The sequence below is a fragment of the Peromyscus californicus genome, unplaced genomic scaffold (genome assembly GCF_007827085.1).
Source record: "Peromyscus californicus insignis strain IS unplaced genomic scaffold, ASM782708v3 Scaffold_15__1_contigs__length_86483966, whole genome shotgun sequence".
NCBI classification, from domain to species: Eukaryota; Metazoa; Chordata; class Mammalia; order Rodentia; family Cricetidae; genus Peromyscus; species Peromyscus californicus.
Window position 1 is genome coordinate 18,690,091 of NW_026294447.1, and position 16,931 is coordinate 18,707,021.

General features: G+C 37.8%; 1 long non-coding RNA gene across 1 annotated transcript in view; it reads right to left on the reverse strand.

The window, feature by feature from the left end:
- The window catches only part of LOC128110714 (uncharacterized), a 147,112-nt gene that overhangs the window by 111,797 nt on the left and 18,384 nt on the right, over positions 1-16,931 (reverse strand). The window contains exons 4-5 of the long non-coding RNA XR_008218289.1: positions 7,508-7,702; positions 1,761-1,956 (exon numbers count right to left, since the gene is read on the reverse strand). This is a non-coding gene — a long non-coding RNA (uncharacterized LOC128110714). The remainder of the gene's footprint in view (positions 1-1,760; positions 1,957-7,507; positions 7,703-16,931) is intronic.

Here is a 16,931-nt window from a genome sequence, read left to right on the forward strand (position 1 = left end):
CTTGGAACCTTCTCTAAAACTGGCCACATACTTGGTCACAAAGAAAACCTTAAGAGATACAAAAAAATGGAATGACTCCTTGTATCTTATCAGATCACCTCTGTGCCCAGCTTACATCCCTTAGGTATCAACATGGCCCAACCCTTCTAGGCAACAACATGCTCCTCTGTTCGCTGTGGCTGCACTCCCATACCTGTTGCCACCACTGCATCTCTAGCTCAGCTCCTCTCCACTGTGTGTCCTGCCTCACTCATTCTGCCAATCTTTTTTTTTCCAGTTCCAGGAAACTGCTTTGTAAAAGCATCTTCCCACAAGTCCTCCCTTTTTTAAGTTGTTCCAGAGATATCGTATGCTCTGCAGACTCAGCCTCTGCTGCTGTGTCTCCCTTGAAGTCTGTGTGAGTCTCTCAGGCTTCTCAGGGCTGCCTATAGCCCTGTGGGTGTCATTTGGCTACCACCACCTTGAATCAAGTTCTGACCAGTAAATGTTAAAGGACAAAGTTAATTAATTGAAATAGTAAAAAAATAATAATAATGACACCTGTATTAGTCAGTGCTCTATAGAATGAACACATATGAACACACACACACATACACACACACACACACATGCACACGCACACACACACACATACACACATGGATCTTAATTAAAGTGGTCTAGGTATTTCAACAATTTGGTATATATGTCTCAGCAGTCCCATTCTGGTGCTGGAATCCCAGGAAATTTCTAGAGAGCCACTTGTCTTCAGTCTACATTTTAATGCTGAAGAAGTAGTTCTAACACCAGTGAAGGAATGCTTCAACATGACAGATGAATTTGCTAGTGAGAGTGAAGGCAAGCAGGCAAAAAGCAAAAGCTTCCTTCTTCAATGTCCTTTATGTGGGCTGTCACCAGATGGTGTGGCCCAGATTTAGGGTGGATCTTCCTACCTCAAATGATGCAAGCAAGAAAATCCTTCACAGACAACAGGCATGCCCAGCTTCTTGAGGGTTTTTTTGCATATGCATAACACTTTTAATATTGATTTATATTTCACATATATCAATGCTAAATAACTAAAACAGGCATGGTGATGAGTGTGACACAGATGTGGACTAAAGCAGCTTCTTGAGTTTTAATTGATTTCAGATGTAGTTGAGCTGACAACCAGGATTAGCCACACAACACATCTAAAATGCTTAAAATGTACAGGGTGTTGCTGATTTGATATTATCTATGTTGGTTTGCAAAGTAACAGGAAACATAATGCTAAATTTCAGCACACTAAATTGGATGTAAACATTTTAAAAGTAATTACTAAAATGACAACCACAAGTAAGTCTCCATATAGATATGAAACTTCTGACTAATCTATCTAATGGTGACTAATGACATGGTGAAAATTCTGTGAAGCAAACACACAGCAACTGTGTTACAACTGTGCCTTTTGAGTTTATCAAAGAGTCTAATAAAACAATTTTTAAAACTACACATTTTCACTGAAATTCATGGAAAAGCTTTAAACACTTTATCTACTAGATACAACCTTTTGAGTAAATAAGATTACCTGGTAAATTTCATCTTGAATACTTAAGAAATAATATAATCATACAAGGCAGTATACTTGAAGAATATATGAGAAATTAAAATCAAGGTAAAGAGCCAATGACAGTTAATGTTCTAATCTTTTCAAAGGTTTGTATGAATTCCAACAAAAAACAAATTCAGAAACAAAATTAGAATCTTACATTTTCTATTTATACACTTCCATCACTTACATTTCATTTGCTCCTGAGAATAAATTTGATTTAGACTGGAAGATGCTTCATACTTCATGGTTTTAAGCTGGATTCTCGTTATCCTGCTCAGACTGGCTGCCAAGTCTTGTGCTCCAAAGGATCCTTCTACCTTTGCCTCCAAAGTAAATGGAATCACAAGCACTCAGCACTATATCCAACTGAACCTGAATTTTAGCTAGAAGGTACACACAAAGATGTTAAAAAATGAAGCTCAGCATCAAGTAACTTTTAAGTAATAAAATGAAGTATGATGTTGGGGCCTTCTGACGCTCCAGAGGTTTCCACACTATATGCTGGTCTCTAGGCCTTTTTAGCTACAGAAATAGACATACACTGTTAGGTCTAAATCAGGAGTGACTTATAAATCAGTTAAATCTGTGATGAGCTGTATCAGAACCAGGCAACTTCTAAAGTCGGTCAAATTTACCTATCTGAAGAAAAGACTGAGAAGAGTGAGCAGAGAAATTAGAGAACCCTCATGTGAAATCTCCAGCAGCCTCCTGCCAGTATCAAGAAAGCAACGACACAAGTACCAACAGTAATAAAGGACTCTCATTCTAAGCTGAATTTGGAAGAGGAATGGCAATGTCAATAGGCTTAAAATGATTCATTTGAATAACTTGATAGAAAAAGAAAACGAATTTATTTTAAAACCTAGCAAGACAGTATATCTTTGTTGATTTCTTTTACTTACTCATAATTATACATCTTAGAATCCTTCAAAAAAACATACAGACATGAGTCATGACTTAATGATGAGGATGTATTCTGAGACAGACCTCATGAAGCTATTTCATCATGTGGTTGGTATACTTACATGAATCTAGATGTTATGGCCTATTATGCACCTAAGCTATACAGTATTACTTATTGCTCTTGGGCTATAAACTTATATAGCACATTACTTTACTGATTAACTATAATACAATAGTAGGTGGTTATAAATGTATTTAAATCTAAATATACATGCATATATGTATATATATATATATATATATATATATATATAAATGCAGAGTAGAAGTATGGTATGTGTCTTAATTAGGGTTTCTATAGTGCTATGAAAAGACACCATGAGCATGGCAACTCTTATAAAGGAAAACATTTAATTGGGGTGACTTGCTTACAGTTCAGAGGTTTAGTCCATTATCAATATGGTGGGAAGAAAGGCAGCATGTAGGCAGACATGGTTCTGGAGCTGAGAGTCTTTACATTTTGGTCCAAAGGCAACAGGAAGTGAACTGTAACACTGGGCATGGCTTGAGCATATATAAGACCTCAAAGCTTGCCTCCATAGTGGCACACTTCCTCCAATAAAGCCACACCTTGCAACAGCACCACTCCCTCTAGGGGTCATTTTCTTTCAAACTATCACAGTATGAAAGACTTCTTTTAGGCCCTAACTCCAGTGGAAGCACCCTGTTCAACCACACAGGGTTGGCCACACAGACCACCAGAACTCTAGTTAGGCTACAAGCCTACAGACCCCCCCCCCCAACACACACACACCATCAGTGCTCTGCCCCCTGCCTCTAATTTTCCAATATGTCCTCATCACTGTGTTCTGTTTTCTCTCAGATATCAGTATTTTACATTTGTATACAACATATAGATTTCAAACTAGTAGCCAATATACTTTCCAATTTGATGATTGAGTTATATGTATGTGTGAATGTCTGTAAATGTGAGTGTGTGCATGCATGTGTGTGAATGGGTATGTATGTGCATGCAGATCTGAGAGTAAGATTTATAGATTGATCACAGTCTGTATTATTTAGCATCCCTGACACAACAATATAAGTAAACCATGGGCTAAATATGGAACTGTCACAACTAAGATCTATACATTTCACTGTAGAAAAATTTAATTGTCATTTTAAAAACCACCTCTTGTAGATTTACCAGTTCTTTATTCTTACTGAAAATTTGACATAGAAGAATATGAAATCAAAATTTACAAATACTACTTTTTACTTGTTTTCATTGCCTACTTTTAAAGGATGACTTGATTCCCTTTTAATTTGTGTCATTTTGAAATAATATGTTGAGACATTTACTCATAAAATAGCAATTACTGAAATTATTTCCATGGATTTCATGGAGAGATCCAGAAATAGACAGTCCCTGGTGAAGTAGCACTTAATACCTGAATCCTTCTTTTTTGTTCTTTATTCCTTTTTGGTTCCCTGTTACCAAAATGCATTTTCAAGTTGCTGAGGAGAGTTGGTGGGATTAGGGATAGGTTGGAGTGAACCAAGAGTGAGGGTTGAGGAAAGGGCTGCAGGTGGGCAGCATACCTGGAGTCCCAGTGGCCTGTGTAGCCTCTGGTCATATAGAGTGCCTCTGAAAGAGTTGGGGGCCAGAACACAGAAGAGCAGTCCCAGCTTGGGCAGGGAACTCCTGCTCAACCACAGACCACACAGGCCAGAAGACCAGAGAGGGAACAGAAACCAAGGAACAAAATGTCCTTTCAACAAAGACAAACTCAGAAATCAGCAACCAGACTTATAATTATCCCCAAACCCAGATGCCTAGAGGCCAGCATGAGAACACAATAAACAATATGTCACCACCAAAGCCTAACTGTGCTACTACAGCAAGCCCTAGACAGTCTAGCACAGTTGAAGTACAAGAAAATGGCCTTAAAACTAGCTTTATGAAGACGATAGAAGTCCGTAAAGAGGAAGTGAATAAAGCCCTTAAGAAAGCCCTGATAAAACAAACTGTTGAAAAAAAATGAATAATAATATTCAAGACTTGCAAATGGAAATAGAAGCAATAATGAAAACACAAATGGAGGAAATTCTGGAAGTGGAAAATCTGGGTAAGTGAACAGGAACTAGAGACACAAGCATCACCAACAGAATACAAGTGACAACAGAAAAAAATCTCAAGAATTGACAATATGGTGGAAGAAATAGATACATCTGTCAGAAAAAATATTAAATCTGAACAGTTTCTGACACAAAATATCCAAGAACAGATCAAACCTAGCAATAATGGGAATAGAAGAACAATCTCAGCTCAAAGGCCCAGAAAATATTTTCAACAAAATCATAGACAAAAATTTTCCTAACCTAAAGAAGGAGATGACTGTATAAATATAAAAAAAACATACAGAACACCAAATAGATTGGACCAGCAAAGAAAGTCCCCTCACCACATAAAAATCAAAACACTAAACACACAGAACAAAGAAAGACTATTAAAAGTTGCAAGGAGAAAAGATCCATAACATATAAAAGCAGACTTATTAGAATTACATCCTACTTCTCAATGAAGATTCTAAGAGCCAGAAGGGCCCAGAGAAATGTCCTGTAGACTCGACTCTAAGAGACCACAGAACCCAGCCCAGGCTACTGTATTTAGCAAAATTTTCAATCAACATAGATGGACAAAACAAGATATTCCACAATAAAGTCAAATTTAAACAATATCTATCCAAAAATCCAGCCCTACAGAAGGTACCAAAAGGAAAACTTCAACCTAAGGAGGTTAACTATATCCATGAAAATACAGAAAGTAATCTCACACAAGTGTAGCCAGAAGTTTCTCTGGCCCCACCCGGCCCCATGGTCCCACAATTGCTTTTAAAATAATCATTCAGAGGCTTATATTAATTACCAATTGTATGGCGTATGGCAGGGTTCTTGCTAGCTAACGCTTATAATTTAACCAATTTCTATTAATCTATAAGTTACCATGTTGCTGTGGCATTACTGGTCTGATGGCATCTTGCTCCTCCTTTGGCAGTGGCTGGCATCTCTCCAGACTCTGCCCTTCTTCTATCTGTCCCTCCACTTGGATTTCCCTCCTAGCTGTAAGCTTCTTGCCATTGGCCAAAACAGCTTTATGTACTAACCAATGGAAACAGTATATATTCACAGCATACAGAAAGACATCCCACAGCACTTCCCATTTTCTGTCTAATCAAAAAGGAAGGTTTTAATTTTAATATAGTAAAATTATATAGAAGAAAGCAGTTATCAAGCAAGAATTACAGTTACAATATCTAGTTTATTTATATTTGGAAAAATTAGAAAATATTCTACCATCTATCCTATTTTGTGTGTCTAAAATGTTACATCTAATTTATCTTTTATCATGACTAAGGAAAGCTGTAATTATACCTATCTAGTCTTCAACTCCATCAAAGATCCCAGAAGGATATAATATTACCTAGGTAAACAGGAAGTGCATTGTAAGCAACTTCCAAAAATCTAGAATGACAGAGACATCTGGCTGTCTGGACAGTCACCCAAAATTGCTCTGTAATTTCAGGGCATCCATCTTCAGCCTATAGGTCTAGAGTCTCTCCCTGTGTCTTGTAGAATGTCCAGTAGTCTTCTGTGCAAAGCAGGAAACTGAAGGACCATTTCACTTCGTTTTGGCAAAATTTAGTGGTCATTTTCCTATGGGTCCTATATGTACAGCTTTTACAACATATTGTCAAGCAATCCAGGCCTGAGCAGTTTCTTGCCCAAATGGCCAGTTTTGCCAAGAAGAGATAAACTCCATACAGAGTGTCTTTGATGCCCATCTTCCTCTTTGAAGTAAATCAGTACTGCCAGGAGCAGATGTGTCTCACTGTCCAGAAAGTCTAAGTTTTTAAAACATTTTAAATGATGTATTCTGTAAGCCTTTGAAGTGTTTGAAGATTACCTACCTTAACTAACTTAACTAACATGACTATAAGTTTGATTATCATAGATGATTAACTATTCATCTGTATTTCTTAATGATACATTACAATTTAAATGAGTTACATAAACATAATACCTTAAACAAGTAAAAATATACATACCATATAACAAAATTAACTTTAAATTTGTATCAATAAACTAAAATCCATAGCAATGTAAAATATTTCAAACAAATTGTTGCTCTTTAAAAGTAGATTCAATAATCTACCCTTTCATTCTATCATATCTATATTCTACATTTCTATATCATATCCCCCTTTCTTCTTTTAGAAAGATATTGACTATGACCAATAACAATGTGTAACCAACAACCTAAACAAAGACAAATATCCATAATCCATTTTTTGAGAATGTGGGCATAGTGTTCTAGGCCACTTCCTGCTGACTACGGACTCTAGCAATCTTATGGTGATCCTGAGAAAACTCAAGATAGTCAAGTCCTGGGAAGACCGGCTATAATCATTGTTGATAGGTACCATCTGTTAAGGTTCAGGAGATCTCACTTGATCAAACTTGATCCATCTTAACCTAGAACAAATCCATAGCCTCTTACTTCCTGTGGAAACAAAAGCAGAGCCTCCTTTCCAAAGCAACATAAACTCAGATTCAAGTTTTGAAGTCAAGATATTTTTAAATATATATATCACTTATATATAACTTAGCAGCCTTTAGAATCAAATGTCTTCTGTAGTTAAAAATCCCAAAGATAATATAACCCAGACTCTCTGTGTAATATCCATCTTTACATGGCTTGTTTTTTATATATTATTTTTTGTTTTTAAGATTTTATTTATTTGTATGACTATATCCTTTCTCTTTTCTCTCTGAAGCCTATGTATCTTTTATAGATATTGTAAACCATTTAGCGGCTTATTCCATCTGAAACTGTCCTTCATGCATCTATAATCCTTTTCTGATCATTGCTTTAAATTCCAATGTGGTTAGGACTGAAGTGGTGGCTTTGGCTGCTGACTCTGCCCATCTTAGCTTTTCAACATGGCACATGTCCCCAGTCATGCTTACCTCCCCAATTTTGAGAAGCAGTATTAAGCAGTATGACTGTGTTTTTAAGTCCATGGCTGTGCTCCCAAGCCCACAGGTAGTGACTGAGTGAAGCCTCTTTGTATCACAGCCTGGCCCATCAGACCACAGGAGAGGAGTCCTCCATGTTGCCACTGAACCACATTGTGGCCAGGGGATGCATCTCTGTACTGCAGCCTGCCATAGGAGACATGAATTAGGAAGCTTCTCTTGGCTCCATTTTAGAACCCTTTTTTAAAGCTTTCTCAGATTTTTGGGTGGAAGTTCTTGATATCACATTGGGTGCCAAAATGTAGCCAGAAGTTTCTCTGGTCCCACCTGGTCCTGTGGTCCCCCAGCTGCTTATAAAATAATCATTCAGAGGCTTATATTAATTACCAATTGTAAGGCCTATGGCAGGCTTCTTGCTAGTTACCTCTTATAATTTAACCCATTTATATTAATCTATAAGTTGCCACATAGCAGTGGTATTACTGGTCTGCTAGCATCTTGCTGCTCCTTTGGCAATGGCTGACATCCCTCCAGACTCCACCCTTCTTTTCTCTGTCCCTCCACATGGATTTCCCACCTGGCTATAAGTTTTCTTGCCATAGGCCAAAGCAGCTTTATTTGCTAACTATTGTAAAATAGTATATATTCACAGCATGCAGAAAGACATTCCACAGCACACAAGCAAAGTCACAGACTAACAGATTGAATGCAAAAACAGGATCCATGCTTCTCCTGCATAGAAGAAATACACTTCACCATCAAAGATAGGCATTCTCTCAGAGCAAAGGGTTGGAAAAAGATTTTCCAAGCAAATGGGCCTAAGAAACAAGCTGTCGTAGTCATTCTAATATCTAACAAAATAGATTTCAAACCAAAATTATTCAAAAGAGATGTGGAAGGATACTTCATACTCATCAAAGGGAAACTCCACCAAGATAACATTTTAATTCTTAACATCTATGCCCCAAATGTAAGGGCACCCAGGTTTGTAAAAGAAACATTACTGAATCTTAAGTTACACATTGAACCTCACACATAAATAGTGGGAGACTTCAATCCCCCACTCTCACCAAATGGACAGGTCATCCAGTCAAAAAATATACAAAGAAATACAGGAGCTAACATATGTTATACAGCAAATGGATCTAACAGATATTTACAAAACATTTCACCCAAACACAAAAGAGTATACCTTCTTCACAGCACCTCATGGGACTTTCTCTAAAGTTGACCACATACTAAATCACAAAGCAAGTGTCAGTAGATACAAGAAAACTGAAATAATTGCCTAAACTCTATCAGACCACAGATTAAAGCTGGAGTTTAACAATAATAGAAACCAGGAAGCTTGCAAACTCATGGAAACTGAACAACTTTTTACTGAATGACTTCTAGTTCAAGGCAGAAATAAGAAAGATATTAAAGACTTCCTAGAATTCAATGAAAATGAATGTACAACATGCCCAAACTCACGAGACAAAATCAAAGTGGTGCCAAAAGTAAAGTTAATAGCACTAAGCGCCTATATAAAATAAAAGTTTGGAGATATCTAATACTAGCAACTTAACAGAACACCTAAAAGCTCTAGGACAAAAAGAAGTGAGCACACATAAGGGGAGTAGACAGGAGAAAATAATCAAACTGGGGAGTGAAATCAATAAAATAGAAACAAAGAGAATCAAAGAAATCAAATACAAAGAATTGAAGAAACACGGAGTTGGTTCTTTGAGAAAATCAATAAGATAGACAAACCCTCATACAAACTAACATAAAAGACAGAGAATATCCAATGAACAAAATCAGAAACAAAAGGGGGTATATAACAAAAGATATCAATAAAATCCAAAGAATCATTAGGTCATACCTTAAAAACCTGTGCTCCACCTAAAAGAAATGGATAATTTTCTTGATAGATACTGCCCTTCCAAAATTAAATCAAGAGCAGATAAACAAATTAAATAAACATATAACCCCTAGTGAAACAGAAGCAGTCATTTAAAGTCTCCCAACCAAAATAATCCTAGGGCCAAACAATTTTAACACAGAATTTTATGAGATTTTCAAAAAAGAGTTAACACTGATACTCCTCAAATAGTTCCACAAAATAGAAATGGAAGGAGCATTGTTGAATTTATTTTATCAGGTCATAGTCACCCTGATACCCAAATAACACAGATATTCAACAAAGAAAGATAACTACAATTTCCCTTATGAACATACATGCAAAAATACTCAAAATAAATACTTAGAAACTGAATGCAAGAACACAACAAAAAGATCATCCACCATAATCAAGTAGGCTTCATCTCAGAGATTCAAGGATGGTTCAACATATTAAAATGAATCAATGTAATCCACCATATAAACAAGGTGAATGAAAAAAAAAAAACACATGATCATCTCATTAGGGGATGAAAAAGCATTTGATACCATCCAACACCCCTTCATGATAGAAGTCTTGGATAGATTAGTGATACAAGGAACATATCTAACCATATTAAAAGCAATTTACAGCAAGCCTACAGCCAACATCAAATGAAATTTAGAGAAACTCAAAGCAATTCTACTAAAATCAGGAACAAGAAAAGGCTGTCCACTTTCTGCAAATCTATTCAATATAGTACGTGAAGTTCTAGCTACAGCAATAACCAGAAGATCATGGGGATAAAAATCAGAAAGGAAGAAGTCAAGTATCACTATTCACTGATAAGATAGTATACAAATGCAAGCTGGAAAATTCTACCAAGATTGGTGAACAATTGGTTCCTACAATTGGTGAACATCTTCAATGAAGTGATTAGATACAAACTTAACTCTAAGAAATCAGTAGCCCTCCTATATAAAAATGACAAATGGACTGGAAAAGAAATCAGGGAAACAACATCCTACACAATACCCACAAATGATATAAAATATTTTGGTGTAACTCTAACTAAGCAAGTGAAAAGACCTGCAGTGTTTAAAAACTTCAAGTCATTGAAGAAAGAAATTGGAGATATCAGAAGGTGGAATGATCTCTCATGCTTGTGGATCAATAAAATTAACATAATAAAATTGGTCACCCTACCAAATCAATGTACAGATTCAATGAAATCCCAGTCAAAAATCCCACACAACTCTTTTTCCAACCTTGAAAGAACAATAGACTCAAATTCTTATGGAAAACAAGAAAACCAAGGATAGCCAAAGAAGTCCTGAACAATGAAAGAACTGTTGGAGGTATCATCATCACTAATTTTAAGCTGTCCTACAGATCTATACTAATAAAAACCACATAGTATTAGCATAAAAACAGACATGCTGGCCAATGGAATGAATTGAAGACAGAGAGAAAAATCTACATACCTATGGACACCTTTTTTTTTTAAATAAAAACCCAGAAATATATAATGGAAAAAAGAAAATGGTGCTGGTCTAACTGAATGTAAATGGATCCATATTTATCACCCTGCACAAAAGTCAAATCCAAGTAGATCAAAGACCTCAACATAAAACTAGATACACTGAACCTGATAGAAGGGAAATTGGGGAATAGTCTTGAATGCATTCGCACAGGAGAAAGCATCCTGAATAAAAACCACTGTTAGTACTGGTGCTAAGATCAACAATCAATAAATGGGATATCATGAAACTGAGAAGCTTCCGTAAGGCAAAGGACACTGTCAATATGACAAAATAGCAGTCTACAGAATGAGAAAAGATTTTCACCAACTCTACATCTGACAGAGGACTGATTTCCAAAATATATGAAGAACTCAAGAAATTAGATATCAACAAATCAAATAAGCCAATTAAAAATGGAGTACAGCTCTAAACAGAGAATGCTCAATAGAGGAATCTCAAATGGCTAAGAAACACTTAAAGAAATGTGCAAAATCCTTAGCCATGAGGGAAATGCAAATCAAAACTACTTTGATATTCCATCTTACACCTTTCAGAATGGCTGTGATCAACAACACAGTTGACAGCTCATGGAGGTGAGGATATGGAGCAAGGGGAACACTTGTCTATTGCTGGTGGGAGTACAAACTTGAATAACAACTATGGAAATCAATATGGTTCTTCTTCAGAAAACTGGAAATGGATCTACTTCAAGACCCAGATATATCACTCCTTGGTATATACTCAGAGAATACTTCATCCTACCATAAAGATACTTGGTTGACTATGTTCATAGTGGCTTTCTCATAACATCTAGAAACTGTAAACAACCTAGAATCCTTCATCTGAAAAATGGATAAAGAAAATGTGGTCCATTTATACAATTGACTATTACTTAGCTGTTAAAAAAAATGTCATCATGAAATTTGCAGGCAAATGGGGGGAACTATAAAACAGCATGCTAAGTGAGGTAACCCAGATCCAAAAAGACAAACATGTGCTCACTTCTAAGCAGAATTATCTGTTAAGTATATGATAACCATGATGAAACCAACAGGCCCAGAAAGGCTAGGTAACAAGGAAGTCTCTAAGGGGATCTCCCTTGAAAGGGGAAATAGAGTAGAATTTGTGGGTGGACTGGGGGCAGGTTGGGATGGTAAGAAGGACAATCAGGTGGAAGGGATAGAAGAGAGTAAGGTGAGAGTTGACTGAAATTGGAGGGCAGTGGGGGGCAATGTGTAATCAATCCTAGTGCTGTAGACCCTAGCAATGACTCCTAGTAACAGAGAATGAGGAGCCTGAACCAACCATCTTCTGTAACCAGGCTAGGCTCACAGTGGTGAACTGGGACACCAATCCAGCAACAAAACCTTCAACCTTCAATCTATCCTACCTGGTGGGGGCAATGGGGATACTGACTTTTGTGGGAATGGCCACCCTATGACTGGTCTAATTTGAGACCCATGCCACAAAAGTGTACTCATGCTCGATACTACCTGGATAACCAGGAGTCAGAGTCTGAACGGCCCAGAGATATAGGACAGAAAAAAGTGATTCCTAATGATATTATGTTATACTCAGACCTGTGCCCAGTCCAGTCATCATCAGAGAGGCTTCCTCCAGCAGCTGATGGGAGCAGACAAAAATACCCACAGCTGAACATTAGGAGGAGCTCCAGGAACCCCATAGAAGAGGGGAAGGGAAGACTGAAGGTGCCAAAGGGGTCCAGGGTAACATGAGAACATAGCCCACAGAATCAACTAAGCAGGACTCATAGGGGCTCATAGAGACTGAAGTGTCAGCAACAGAACATGCATGGGTCTACTCTAGGCCCTCTGCATACATGCTATAATTGTTTAGCTGGGGGATTTTGTTGGAGTCCTAACAGTGGGAGTAGAGGTGTCTCTGACTCTTTTGCCTGCTCTGGGGACCCTTCTCCTCCTACTGGGTTGCCTCATCCAGCCTGGATGTGAGGGTTTATAAGTAATCTTATTGCACCTTTTGTTATGCTGTGTTCAGTTGATATCAGTGGGAGGCCTGCTCTTTTCTGAAGGAAAACACAGGAGCATAGGATCTAAGGTAGCAGGAATGTGGGAGCGAGGGGAGGAGGGGAGGGAGGAAAGGGGAGGCTAAGGTTATTGTATGAGAGAGGAATAAAGAAAAAGAAAAGATAAATGGAAGAGAGGATATCAGGCATTGAAGACAAAAAATAGAAGAAATGGATATCTCAGTGAAAGAAAATTTTAAATTTTTAAAAATCCCAGCACAAAATATCCAGGAAATTTGGGACACTGTGAAGAGACTAAATTTACAAATGGTAGGAATAGAATAAGGAGAAAAAACCCAGGTCAGAGGCACAGAAAATTCTCTCTCTCTCTCTCTCTCTCTCTCTCTCTCTCTCTCTCTCTCTCTCTCTCTCTCTTCTGTGTGTGTTTTTGTTTTTTAAAATAGTATTTCACTGTGTAGCCCTAGATGTCCTAGAACTCTCTCTGTAGAACAGGTTGGCCTTTATCTTCTCTAACTAGTCAAGGCTTCTAGTGGTGAGACTGGGACATCAACCTAGCCACAAAATCTTAAACCTACAATTTGTCCTGCCTGCAAGATGTGCTGGGATAATGGTGGCACAGAACTCATGGGAATGGCCAACGAGTGATTGGTCCAAATGCCACAAGAGGGAATTCACACCTGAAACTGACTGGATGGTCAGGAACCAGAGCCTAGATTGCCCAGAAACCTAGGATAGAATCAAACAGAATTGGCAAAAAAAAAAAAAGTCAATGAAATGATTCCTAATGATATTCTGCTATACTCATAGATAGGTGTCTAGCCCAATCATCCTGAAAGAGGCTTCATTCAGCATCTGATAGGAGAAGATGCAGAGACACAAAGCCAAACATTAGGCAGAGTTCAGGGAAACCCCACAGAAGAGGGGGAGGAAAGACTGTAGAAGCCCATAGAGTCAAGGACACAAAGAGAACACAGCACATAGGGCTCATAGGGGCTCACAGAGACTGAAATGGCAATCATAGAGCCTGTCCAGATTGGAGCTAGGTCCTCTGCATATTTGTTATGGTTGTTAGCTTGGCGTTCTTGTTGGACTCCTGACATTGGGGGTGGGGTGTCTCTGACTCTTTTGCCTGCTCTTGGTATGCTTTTCCTCCTGTGGGGTAGCCTCATCCAGCCTTAATAGGAGGGTTTGTGCCTAGTCTTATTGTAACTCATTATGCTGTGTTTGGATGATAGCCCTGTGAGGCCTGCTCTTTTCTGAAGGGAAGTGGAAAAGGAGTACATCTGGGGAAGGGGAAGGGATTGGGAAGAGAGGAAGAAGGAGAAAGTGGTTGGGATGAAATGTATTAGAGAAAGATAATTTTTTTAAACATAAAACTCACAGGGGTATGCCTGCCTCTACTGTCCTAGTGCTGGAATTAAAGACATGTGCCACCATGCTTGGCACAGAAAATATTTTCAACAAAATCATAGAAGAAAATGTGCCTAACCTAAAGAAGTACATGCCTATAAAGGTACAAGGAGCTTATAGAACACCAAACAGATTGGACTAGAAAAAAATTACCTGTAACATAATAATAAAAACACTAAACATACGGATCAAAGAAAGAACATTTAAAAGCTGCAAAAGGGAAAAGGCCAAGTAACATATAAAGGTAGACCTATTAGAATTACACCTGACTTCTCAATGGAGACTCTAAAGCCAGAAGGGCCTGGACAAATGAGCAACAGACAACTCAGACTACTATACCCAGAAAAGCTGTCAGTCACAATAGATGGAGAAAGAAGACATTTGAGAGGGAAAAAAAAAACAAATTAAACAGCATCAATCTACAAATCCAGCCCCACAGAAGAACTGGAAAAAAAATTTAACCTGAGAAGGTTAACAACACCCAAGAAAACACAAGAAATAAATATTCCTATACAACAATTCAAAAGGGGGGAAACAGAAACACACACACACACACACACACACACACACACACACACACACACACACAAACACAAACACACACACACCGCAACAACAAATAACAGGAATCAACAAACACTGCTCAATGATAACACTTAACATCAAGACATAGATTAGGAAAATGGATAAGAAAAGAGGATCCATTTTTCTTCTGCATCCAAGAAACACACCTTACCATCAAGGACAGCTATCACCTGTAGGAAATGAACCTCAGAAGCAAGCTGGCATAACCACTTTAATGTCCAACAAAACAGACTTCAAACCAAAATGAATCAGAAGAGATAGGGAAGAATATTATAATCTCATCAAAGGAAAATTCCACCAAGAGGACACTGGAATTCTTACATTTATGCACCAAACACAAAGGTAGCCAAGTTCATAAAAGACACACAACTACAGTTTAAATCACATGACCCTCTTACACACTGATAATAGGATATACAATACCATGCTCTCACCAATGGACAGTTCACCCAGACAAAAACTAAACAAATGTTAGAGCTAACAGACATTATAAATCACATGTCCCTAACAGATTTTACAGAACATTTTGCCCAAACACAAAAGAATATACATTCTTCACAGTACTTCATGGAACTTTCTCCAAAACTGATCATGTACTCAGAAACAAAGCAATTCTCAACAGATATAAGAAAGTCCAAATAACAGTCTGTATCCTATCTGACCATCATGGATTAAAGCTGGATACCAACAATAACAGGAACAACAGAAATCTTACAAACTCGTGGAAACTGAAATTTTCACTACTGAATGAAGAAGATTTTCCAGAACTGAATAAAAATGAACACACATTCCCAAACTTATGGTACATGATGAAGGAGATTCATAGCACTAAGTGCCTACATAAAAAAACTGAAGAGATCCCAACTTAAGGGCACACCTGAACGCTCTAGGAAAATAAAGAAAAAGAAAAATGAGGAAGAGGGGTGGGAGGAGGAGGAAGAAGAAGGAAGAGGAGGAAAAAAGAAAAAGGAGAAAAAGGAGGAGAAATTATGCTGAAAAGCAGTAGACAGCAAGAAATAAGCTGAAATCGTATAAATATAAAAGAAATACAAAGAATCAACAAAACCAAGAATTGGATCTTTGATAAAAATTAATAAGGTTGACAAATCCTTATCCAGATTAACTAAAATGTAGAGAGAGAATATCCAGCTTAACAAAAATCAGAAAAGAAAGGGAGGACATAACAACAGACAACCAGGAAATCCATAGAATCATAAGGACACACTTTAAAAACCTGTATTCCACAAAATTGGAAAAATCTAAAAGAAATGGATCATTTTCTCAATATATACCACTTACTGTAGTAGAATATTATTTTAAGGTGTGTTACTTTTGTTTATAATGCATTTGTTTAACTGTGCGAAGCTGTGTTACTGTGCCTGTCTAAAACACCTGATAGTCTAATAAAGAACTGGCTAATACAAGTCAGAAGAAAGATAGGTGGGGCTGGCAAGCAGAGAGAATATATAGAAGGAGAAAACTGGGAGGAGAAAAAAACCTAGCAGCCAGAGAAGAAAGAGGACTTCAGGGGCCAGCCACCCAGCTACACAACCAGCAATGGAGTAAGAGTAAAATTTACAGAAGTAAATGAATGGGAAAAGCCCAGAGGCAAAAGGTAGACACGATAATTTAACGTATAGAAAAGCTGGCTAGAAACTAAGCCAGGCTAAGGCTAGGCATTCATAATTAAGAATAAGCCTCCATGGCCGGGCTGTGGTGGCACACGCCCTTAATTCCAGCACTCAGGAGGCAGAGGCAGGTGGATCTCTGTGAGTTCAAGGTCAGCCTGGGCTACAGAGTGAGTTCCAGGAAAGGTGCAAAGCTACACAGAGAAAGCCTGTCTCAAAAGAAGAAGAAGGAGGAAGAGGAGGAGGAGGAGGAGGAGGAGGAGGAGGAGGAGGAGGAGGAGGAGGAGGAGAAGAAGAAGAAGAAGAAGAAGAAGAAGAAGAAGAAGAAGAAGAAGAAGAAGAAGAAGAAGAAGAAGAAGAAGAAGCCTCCATGTGTGATTTATTTGGGAACTGGGGTAAAAAA